The 10,000-nt window shown below is 39.2% G+C and overlaps 1 protein-coding gene across 1 annotated transcript in view; it reads left to right on the top strand.

Annotated features, from left to right (window-relative positions):
* Positions 1–10,000, top strand: part of LOC137656593 (galactosylceramide sulfotransferase-like) — a 254,369-nt gene that overhangs the window by 65,412 nt on the left and 178,957 nt on the right. The gene's annotated exons all lie outside the window — the stretch shown is intronic.

The following is a 10,000-nucleotide window of genomic DNA, read 5'->3' as shown; positions in this document are numbered from 1 at the left end:
AAAGTTATTTTTCCTTTAGAAAGTGTAGTGCCAAATGGTGGTACCTTTCCAGTTTTCAACAAGTATCTATGGGGTGAGTTTGGTAGACACATGGAGTCTCAAAGGGTTCAGTTGCAATAACCATTGGCTTCCTTTTATATTGTATTTCTTGTAAGTTCAGTTATATCTTGAGCACAAAGCAGAATACACTGAAATACAATAATTAAAAGACGTGGAAATCTCAATGACTTCCCATTCTTCGTCGTCAACAATACTTGGAATCTTGATCGAGGCAAAAACAAACATCTCAAGCGACAGAGTCAATTCGTTTTTCCTCTTGAGGACATCCTCGGTTCCTCTGAAGTGTTTGAGTCTATTTAAGGAAAACAGCGGAAGAGGCAGGGGAATATAGGATTCTGGAATGCCCTATCTTCTTAAGTCTTCTTTCCGTTGAGAGAAAGAACATAGAATTTATCATAATAGAAATATAATCTTTTATACATTTACTGTGCCATATGAATTATGACCCTTTCTTAGTGAGAATATCTAATGCCAGTGAAACGGTTTGTGCATCGTTATGGTCAGCAAAGCAGTACTAGTCAGAGCTACCTATACTAGGTTGGTTTGCTGTGAACGCTCATACAAAAATCTCCTATCATCCCCAATCCGTTGTAGCCAGCGTGGTGATGAAAACTGATCAAACCCAAGGCACGACCAAGACATGTCTGAGGCCTTTATCCTGCAGTGGACTAGAAACGGCTGCATTTGTATATGTTTGTGTAAGGATCATGAATTTTTTCTCGATGTTATACATTTTTATTTACTTATCTATCTATATTTATGTATATGTATACATATTCATATTCTTGCGTACGTTCACACAAATGAATCCAAGGCTTTCTGCCATCCATTTGCAATGCTGATTTAGCCTAATGCATTTCCCGTGCAACTTTTCTCTTCTCGTGACGACATGATACGCGATCCTGGCTTGATCTTATTCGGCTCAGCGTCTCGGCAATGATATTAAATGTCTGACGAAGGATGCAAAGCGAAGCTAAAACAATGAGAGCGAACGCTCCACAAAGGAAATGGCTTCAAATGGTCTTTCGTTTATTTTATGCCAACATTCTTTTCTGAATGCGTTCTAGTATCGTGCAGTATATATATATATATATATATATATATATATATATATATATATATATATATATATATATATGTAGGTATGTATATACTGTATATATATATATATATATATATATATATATATATATATATATATATATATATATATATATAATGTATGTATGTATGTATGTATGTATGTATGTATGTATATATATATATATATATAAAATATATATATATATATATAATATATATATATATATATATATATATACACACACATATGTGTGTGTTTTGTTTATACTCTATGCGTTTGTGTGTGTACAGTATATGTACGTGAAAATCTCGACAGCCTACACGTGATAAGACTAGAATATCTATCAACCTACGGCCGGAAAAGTGAAAACACAATTAACCAAATTCAGTGATTTCGTCTTATTAATATTGTCAGATTCAAAATGAAATAAAGCAAGAGGCGCATCGTATTTTTACAAATCCTGGGGCTCATAGAGGCTCAATGGATAACATATATGAGCCTACATTTTTGTTTTAACGTTTGCTATAGGTAATTAAGCTAGCATAACTTCTAAGAAATATTAATACGCATTACTATCAATATTACCATTACTAGATAAGCTACAACCCTAGTTGGAAAAGCAGGATGCATTAAGAGCAACGGCTTCCACTGGTAAAATATCTCAGTGAGTAAAGTAAATAAGGAAAAGTTGATTATTGTGCTTGAGTGTCACATTAAGCAAGAGAACTCTACCCCAAGACAGTGAAAACTATGGTACAGAGGCTATGGCACTACCCAAGACTAAAGAGCAATGGTTTGATTATAGTGTTCTTCTCTTACGAGAGTTGCTTACCATAGTTAGAGTCTCTTCTACCATTACCAAGTGGAAAGTAGCCACTAAACAATTACAATTAAATACTTCACCGGTATAAAATAAATTACATAAGGAGCATGGACTATTATACATTATATCATAATGATTTAGAGAACTATTTTCAATAAAAAAATTCTCTTCGGTGATATACTCACACACTACATTTAAATCATATTTTTCCACGAGGAGGATGGAATCTAAACAACATTAACGAAATGGTACACAGGTAATATTACTCATTGGCTCCCCTTTCTCTAATTGCACGTAAACAAAAACCATCTTTTCTTGGTTCTATTAATGAAATCACATTAAAATATCTCCCAATCTTCACCTATGATTATATATATATATATATATATATATATATATATATATATATATATATATATATATATATATATACATATACATATATATATGTATATACTGTATATACAATATATATGAATATATATGTATATATATATATATATATATATGTGTGTGTGTGTGTGTGTGTGTGTGTGTGTGTGTGTGTGTGTGTATGAAAGGTGTCCACCATGGTAAAAAAAAATTGGTTCTACAGGGGAAACTATTTGAATACTGGATTTATATGCGAATGAAGCAGTATTTACAACTAATAAAGGAATGCTAGAATAGAAGTTTATAATTATTTGAATAATAATTTGATGCTAAGACAGGGCTTAAGGATAATATGTGGCGAACTTTATACACATCCAATTTTACAGATTGGGGAACATAGCACTTTAAAAGAGACAAATGACGTCTCTATGATTAAGCCTGTTAGGAATAAGATGAATAATGATACTTCGGATATAAACAGCCAAAAAAAAAAAAAAAAAAGGTTATTGTGTTTGCAAACCTCTTTTCATAATGCATTTTCCACTTCTGTAATTAAATATCAAATATGGTTATTAACCGGGATAAAATTATTTATGTTACTACAGTAAGTATCGAATACATGTTAAATTGCAAGTTATAATTAACGTTGAAGTTGATGAAATTTTAAATAAAAAAATGAATTAGCCCATTCAGTGCACCACAACTTTGTGTATCAGTGAAAGATAAAATTTGGTGAGTTTGTGTAGATCTTCATAATCGTAATGGAGAAACAATTCGTGATAGATTCCCTGTGCTATTTTCAGATGACATTATTAATGAGTTGGGAAAGCAAAGCACACGTGCTTTACATCATTAGATTTACTTCGCGGTTTTCCTCAAGTTCATTTTTAAACCAAGTCAACTAAGTACACCACATCCAGCGCTCTTAAAGGACATTTTGAATTTGTTTGCATTCCATTTGGTTTATGTTGTACGCCCAATACATTATTATTATTATTATTATTATTATTATTATTATTATTATTATTAGCTAAGCTACAACCTTAGTTAGAAAAGCAAGATGCTATAAGTCCAAAGGCTCAAATATAGTCCAGTGAGGAAATTAAATAAATATATAAATAAACTACAGGAGAAGTAATGAACAATTAAAATAAAACATTTTAAAATAGATCTTTCATATATAAAATATAAAAACTTATAAAGAAAAACAAGAGGAAGAGAAAAAAGATAGAATATCATACCTGAATGTACCCTCAAGCAAGAGAAGTCTAACCCAATACATTGACAAGAATGATCAATATAGTTAGAGGTGTCACGTTTGGTGACATTGTTTGCTTATATGGATGATTTAATAATTTCTCCAGAAAAATCTCCCACCATCAACCATCCGAAGTTGGCCAGCATGACGATGAAAACTGGCCAAACCACATAAATGAACAAGGACATGTATATATGTGTGTGTGTGTGCGTATGTGTATCACAATTACGGAGCAATAGAATCTGAATGCTGGTTTTGTAAAGCCATTCACTACGTGAACAAATAAATACTTATATAATAGGTACGAGTTATGAAAGTATTCGCAAGCATGACCAATTAAAAATGAAATAAATTAATTATAAAAATGGATGAATAAAAACTACCAATAGCTGCCATTTACATTGGTGAATTAGAATTGAAATGCTGAATAAAAAAAAAAATTCTTAAACTTTAATCGCCTCGAAAAGTAGCTAAAAATTTTAAAAACCATTTAAGAACAATTATGCGACTTTCCCCCTTTCAAGAATGTGTATATTATTACATACAAGCACGTGTTTGTTATGACTATGAATGATTTAAATTAGAAAAAGGAGCAAAAATGTAAAATATCTTGGTGGGAATTCCTAGCAAACCGATTCCTCTACCCTGTAAAGATTTATGGTAAATGAGTCTTTCAGCGTTCAACGATCTCATTTAGTTTCATTATGCAAAAGACAGGCAATATCTTCCAATATTAAGACTATATATATATGAGAGAGAGAGAGAGAGAGAGAGAGAGAGAGAGAGAGAGAGAGAGAGAGAGAGAGAGAGAATCAAAATTGCATGCAACTCAGTCTAAGCTCTTTAACTCCCACACTAACGCACTTTTTACATCACCTCCTTAAGCCTGTCCATCTTTAAAAGGCAGCTCTGACGTTTCCTTCGGCGATATATCTTCTTGCACTTTGTACAAAGATGGAATAAGTTAAGGTGAGTTACCGCGCATGGTGCCGGGAGCTCGGCTGTTCTCTGTGACGTCACCTGGAGAGTTCCGACCGTTTATTTGAGAGCCGTCCTGTACAAACAGCCTTATTATTTGTGCCTATTTTTGGATTCCGGACATTGCATTTATGAAATTAGGCTGATATTAATGTCTTTATGACTATAATACCAAAATACATATTATGATAGGGAATATAATAGCAATGGAAATAAAAATTCACGCATGACAAAAGCTTTATTCCTATATTTCATTAAAAATCTTATAAGACCTTAACTCGTTAATTATTCTCTTTACCTACTATGTATAACCGTAGTATATATTGAAACTCCAAAGGTTACGGATGACCGTGGCAATGACCAATTTGTCTTATGTAAGAAAAGGGATGTTCGACTGTGTCTTGACATAGCCGTCTTGTCATCAAGAATTGTAATTCTTACAGACCATGCAACGTGTTAAACGATAATCCTTTTAATGGGACGAAACCTTTTTGCCTTTCACTTTAGCATTAATAACAAAATATAGCATCTATTTCAACTTGACGTGGACAGTTCGAGAAAGCACCTCTACCTTTCTTTACGACATACTTCATTTACAAGTTATTCAAGCCAAACCAACTAAAAATCAAAGATATAAGATCCGATGTTTCATTACAAAACTGTCATTTCAATAAGCCTTTGTTACTACAAAATTTGATGTAATAAGCCACTAAGGAAGTGAGTAGCTGAACTGCTGTTTCTTACATTGACGTTTATAACCTCACACGTTCAAGTGACTCATTAATTTTGTAGTATATTTTGAGATTATTTACTGATAAAGGTACGATGTTTTACATAGATTTTGAGATAATGATTTTATCTCCAACCTGAAAACCATAGTCTTTTAAATAATTTTGAATAAAGTTGATTAGATGGGGTGGTTCTGCCGAGACGAAAACTTTTCAAAAATTTCGAAGCAACAAAATTTATTATTTATTATAATCTGAAGCTTAAATAAAAGTATTTATACATACGAAAAATTTTCTTGTAAAATTCTCTCTCTCTCTCTCTCTCTCTCTCTCTCTCTCTCTCTCTCTCTCTCTCTCTCTCTCTCTCTCTCTCTATCTCTCTCTCTCTCTCTCTCTCTCTCTCTCTCTCTCTCTCTCTCTCATCTTCAGAAACATTCTTCCCATCGTAGCTAAATATTTACTTGGATGAGGAATATGATTGATATATCCATATATTCTCGTGTGTTTTTTTTTAAGTGAGCCTATTCATATACAGTTCACCTAGTTGCCCAAAATGCTAAATGCAACATATGCCTAGTAAATGAAACTAAAGTGACGAGATATTAGTGATAGGCTTACCCGAACCCCAATAGTAATTACATTATTATAAAGATTTTATGTCAGTATGGCAGTCTTAGAGCAACAATTGAGCAACTCGTGCCTATGGTTTCTGGAAAAATCATTGGGTTGGAAATTTGACGAACAAATTACTACATATTTGGCATTGATACCATCATTTTCTTTGCATATATTCACCTACTTCTTACTTAGTTCTGCATCTTTTGGGAAACGGGAAAATCTATTTACTTTTCACCACCAACAGTTATAGTGGTCTTATAAGAATTGGAGCAACCATATATTACAAACATAACCATTATGAATCTGTCAACGCAAAAGAAAACAAGAACGCCTGTTAAAAAAAAAGAAAAAAAAAACTGCATATTTCCCGCCTACATGTCGCCTGGCTGAACTCTCCAGGTGACGTCATGCGCGTCAGTGTAGAAAACGGGACCGCTAGGTAACTCACCTTATCTTATTCCATCTTGGTTGGAGGCTTCTCACGTCTCCAATGTGGCCACTCGCATACGATACCATACATTTCGATTTGCCGCTGGAACCTCTTGCCTCTAACCTAGCCGCTAGTCGCTCCCGGTGTGGTCGATGCCTAAGGGTTTCGCCCTGACCAAAGGGCTCATCAGGTGGGTTTTGCCTACTTCAATGTTTGCAGGCTTGGTTCCCACGACCCTCCTTCCTTCCTTCCTCTTTTTTTTTTATCATCTAAACAATTAAAAATTAATCAGTGAATCATGAATATCTTTTGATAATTGATGACAGTTGACTAGGTTGGAGAAGAGAAGCAACTCGAAACCTATTTCAGTGTTTTGGGCTTTGAATTTACGGGTTTTTACGCCACACCAGAGGTAACTCCATTCATACTGAAATAGGTTTCAGCCAACTTCCCTTACTCCAGCTAGCTGATCAGTAGTCAATCATGTCAGAAGACGACATTCAAAATTCATCGGTACATCATCAATGTTTTTTGATAATTGAGGACTTATAGTTGACTAGCATGAAGAAGAAAAACTACTTGAAACCTATTTCAGTGTTCTGGGCTTTAAACTTACGGGTTTTTACGCCGTGCCAGAGGTACCCCTGTATAGGGAAATAGGTTTTGGCCAACTTTCCTTACTCCAACTAGTCTGTAAGTAGTCTATCGTGTCCCATGACATTCAAGCGGGGCAATTAAATCAAGAATTATTTCACCAGACAGTTAACCCAAGCATTTGGCTGGGCAGTTAAGCCGAGCACTAATTGGTTGGACAGTTAAACTGAGCATTATTTGGCTGGGCAGTTAAGACAAGCATTATTTAGCTGGGTGGTTAAGTCGAGCATTATTTGGCTGGGCAGTTAAGCCAAGCATTTTTTGGCTGAGCATTTAAGCTGACCATCATTTGGCCGGGGAGTTAAGCCAAGCATCATTTGGCCCGGCAGTTAAGCCGAGCATCATTTGGCCGGGCAGTTAAGCCGAGCATCACTTGGGCGGGCAGTTAAGCCGAGCTTCATTTGGCCGGGCAGTTAAGCCGAGCTTCATTTGGCCGGGCAGTTAAGCCGAAGCCGAGCATCATTTGGCCGGGCGGTTAAGCCGAGCATATTTGGCCGAGCATCATTTGGCCGGGCGGCTAAGCCGAGCAGCATCACTTGGCCGGGCGGTAAAGCTGAGCAGCATCACTTGGCCGGGCGGTTAAGCCAAGCAGCATCACTTGGCCGGGTGGTTAAGCCGAGCTGCATCACTTGGCCGGGCGGTTTAACCGAGCAGCATCACTTGGCCGGGCGGTTAAGCCGAGCAGGATCACTTGGCCGGGCGGTTAAGCCGAGCACCATCACTTGGCCGGGCGGATAAGCTGAGCAGGATCACTTGGCCGGGCGGTTAAGCCGAGCACCATCACTTGGCCGGGCGGTTAAGCCGAGCAGGATCACTTGGTCGGGCGGTTAAGCCGAGCACCATCACTTGGCCGGGCGGTTAAGCCGAGCAGGATCACTTGACCAGGCGGTTAAGCCGAGCAGGATCACTTGGCCGGGCGGTTAAGCCGAGCAGGATCACTTGGCCGGGCGGTCAAGCCGAGCAGGATCACTTGGCCGGGCGGTCAAGCCGAGCCCCATCACTTGGGCGGGCGGTCAAGCCGAGCCCCATCACCTGGCCGGGCGGTCAAGCCGAGCCCCATCACTTGGGCGGGCGGTCAAGCTGAGCCCCATCACCTGGCCGGGCGGTCAAGCCGAGCCCCATCACTTGGGCGGGCGGTCAAGCCGAGCCGCATCACCTGGCCGGGCGGTCAAGCCGAGCCCCATCACTTGGGCGGGCGGTCAAGCCGAGCCGCATCACCTGGCCGGGCGGTCAAACCGAGCCCCATCACTTGGGGGGGCGGTCAAGCCGAGCCGCATCACCTGGCCGGGCGGTCAAGCCGAGCAGGATCACTTGGCCGGGCAGTCAAGACGAGCACCATCACTTGGCCGGGCGGTCAAGCCGAGCACCATCACTTGGCCGGGCGGTTAAGCCGAGCACCATCACTTGGCTGGGCGGTTAAGCCGACAAGTCGAGCATCACTTGGCCGGGCGGTAAAGCCGAGCACCATCACTTGGCCGGGCGGTAAAGCCGAGCACCATCACTTGGCCGGGCGGTTAATCCGAGCACCATCACTTGGCCGGGCGGTTAAGCCGAGCACCATCACTTGGCCGGGCGGTTAAGCCGAGCATCATCACTTGGCCGGGCAGTTAAGCCGAGCATTACTTGGCCGGGCGGTTTAGCCGAGCATCACTTGGGCGGGCAGTTAAGCAGAGCTTTTTGTGGTCGGGCAATTAAGCCAATCGTCGTTAGAACCAAAACTGACTCTGCTCTCAGCCATGCAGTAGCCATTGGATGAACACCTCACCAGAGATGCAGCTTCCTTCCCCAGCTTAACTATATTGCGTCAACCTATAAGGACAAGACTGCACACTAGAAGAAGCCTAGCTCGTTCCCTCTGCAGAGCCGGTATTCTAGATTATTCCCCCAGAACCACCTGAAAGTGGGCATCCAGAAGAATAGATCTAGATATCCGACCATTTGTACACTTGACAAATGCCTTCTACACATCCATCAAGGTACAAAGCATACCAGAATCTACCAGGTTTCTTCTGTCTGCAGCGCCAGTCCTCCAGATTATTCCAAGCATTGTACAAGCTGGATAATTAAGCATTGTATCCCTCAAACTGGGCTGTCCATCCAAGCGTCCTTTAAGGTGGGTGTCATTCAGGCCAAAGATCCTGGTTCTGGTCCTGCAAAACTCAGCTAAATCTCCTTTTCCTCACAAAATAAACTAAAATTAAACTTAAAAACACATTTTATAAACAAAATATATTTTCCTTTCAATTTCAAAATGAACAATATATATATATATATATATATATATATATATATATATATATATATATATATTATTTTTTCATTTTTTTTCTAGATTTTTTTTTATTTTTTTTCTTATTTAGATTTTTTTTTAGATTCTTTTTTTTCCTGATTGAAGTATTTAATAACCGGTAAGTCTCCTCAGAAGCCTATCGATAATATCAGCTGCTAATTGAACATACCCAATGGTACCACTGATGATGATCAAATTACTGTATTCGTGCCTTCTTGGCATATCTATGGAGCTGACGCCACTCTGCCGGGTGATTTCCATCAGCGTCTTTCCTTCCACTCCATATATGGCTCTGTGGAACTTCCTTGGGACATCCAAGGCGACAGTCACGTGCCCCTTTAGGGCATAGTTCCTTGTGGGGTTAGCTCCAACCTTTGCACCTTGGAAGGTGATATGAGATGAGAAGACCCTTTTGGGCTTCTCAGGTTCCAGGTAAAAAACGATAAGTTTGCGAGCAGGTTTTTTCTCTGCAATTTTCTCCTCCTTCTCCTCCTCCTCCTCCTCCTCCTCCTTCTCCTCCTCCTCCTTCTACTCCTCCTCCTCATCCTTCTCCTTCTCTTCCTCCTCATCTTCCTTCTTCTTCTTCTCCTCCTTCTCCTTCTCCTCCTCCTCCTCCTTGTCCTCCTCCTCCTCTTTCTCCTCCTCTTCACTGGAAGAAGTTTCCTTTTGGAGCTTCTGCTCTTCCTTGTGGTTGTTGTCAGGGAG

The sequence above is a fragment of the Palaemon carinicauda genome, chromosome 1 (genome assembly GCF_036898095.1).
Source record: "Palaemon carinicauda isolate YSFRI2023 chromosome 1, ASM3689809v2, whole genome shotgun sequence".
Taxonomy (NCBI): Eukaryota; Metazoa; Arthropoda; class Malacostraca; order Decapoda; family Palaemonidae; genus Palaemon; species Palaemon carinicauda.
Note: the sequence above shows the minus strand (reverse complement) of the source record. Positions and strands in the feature narration are given on the sequence as shown.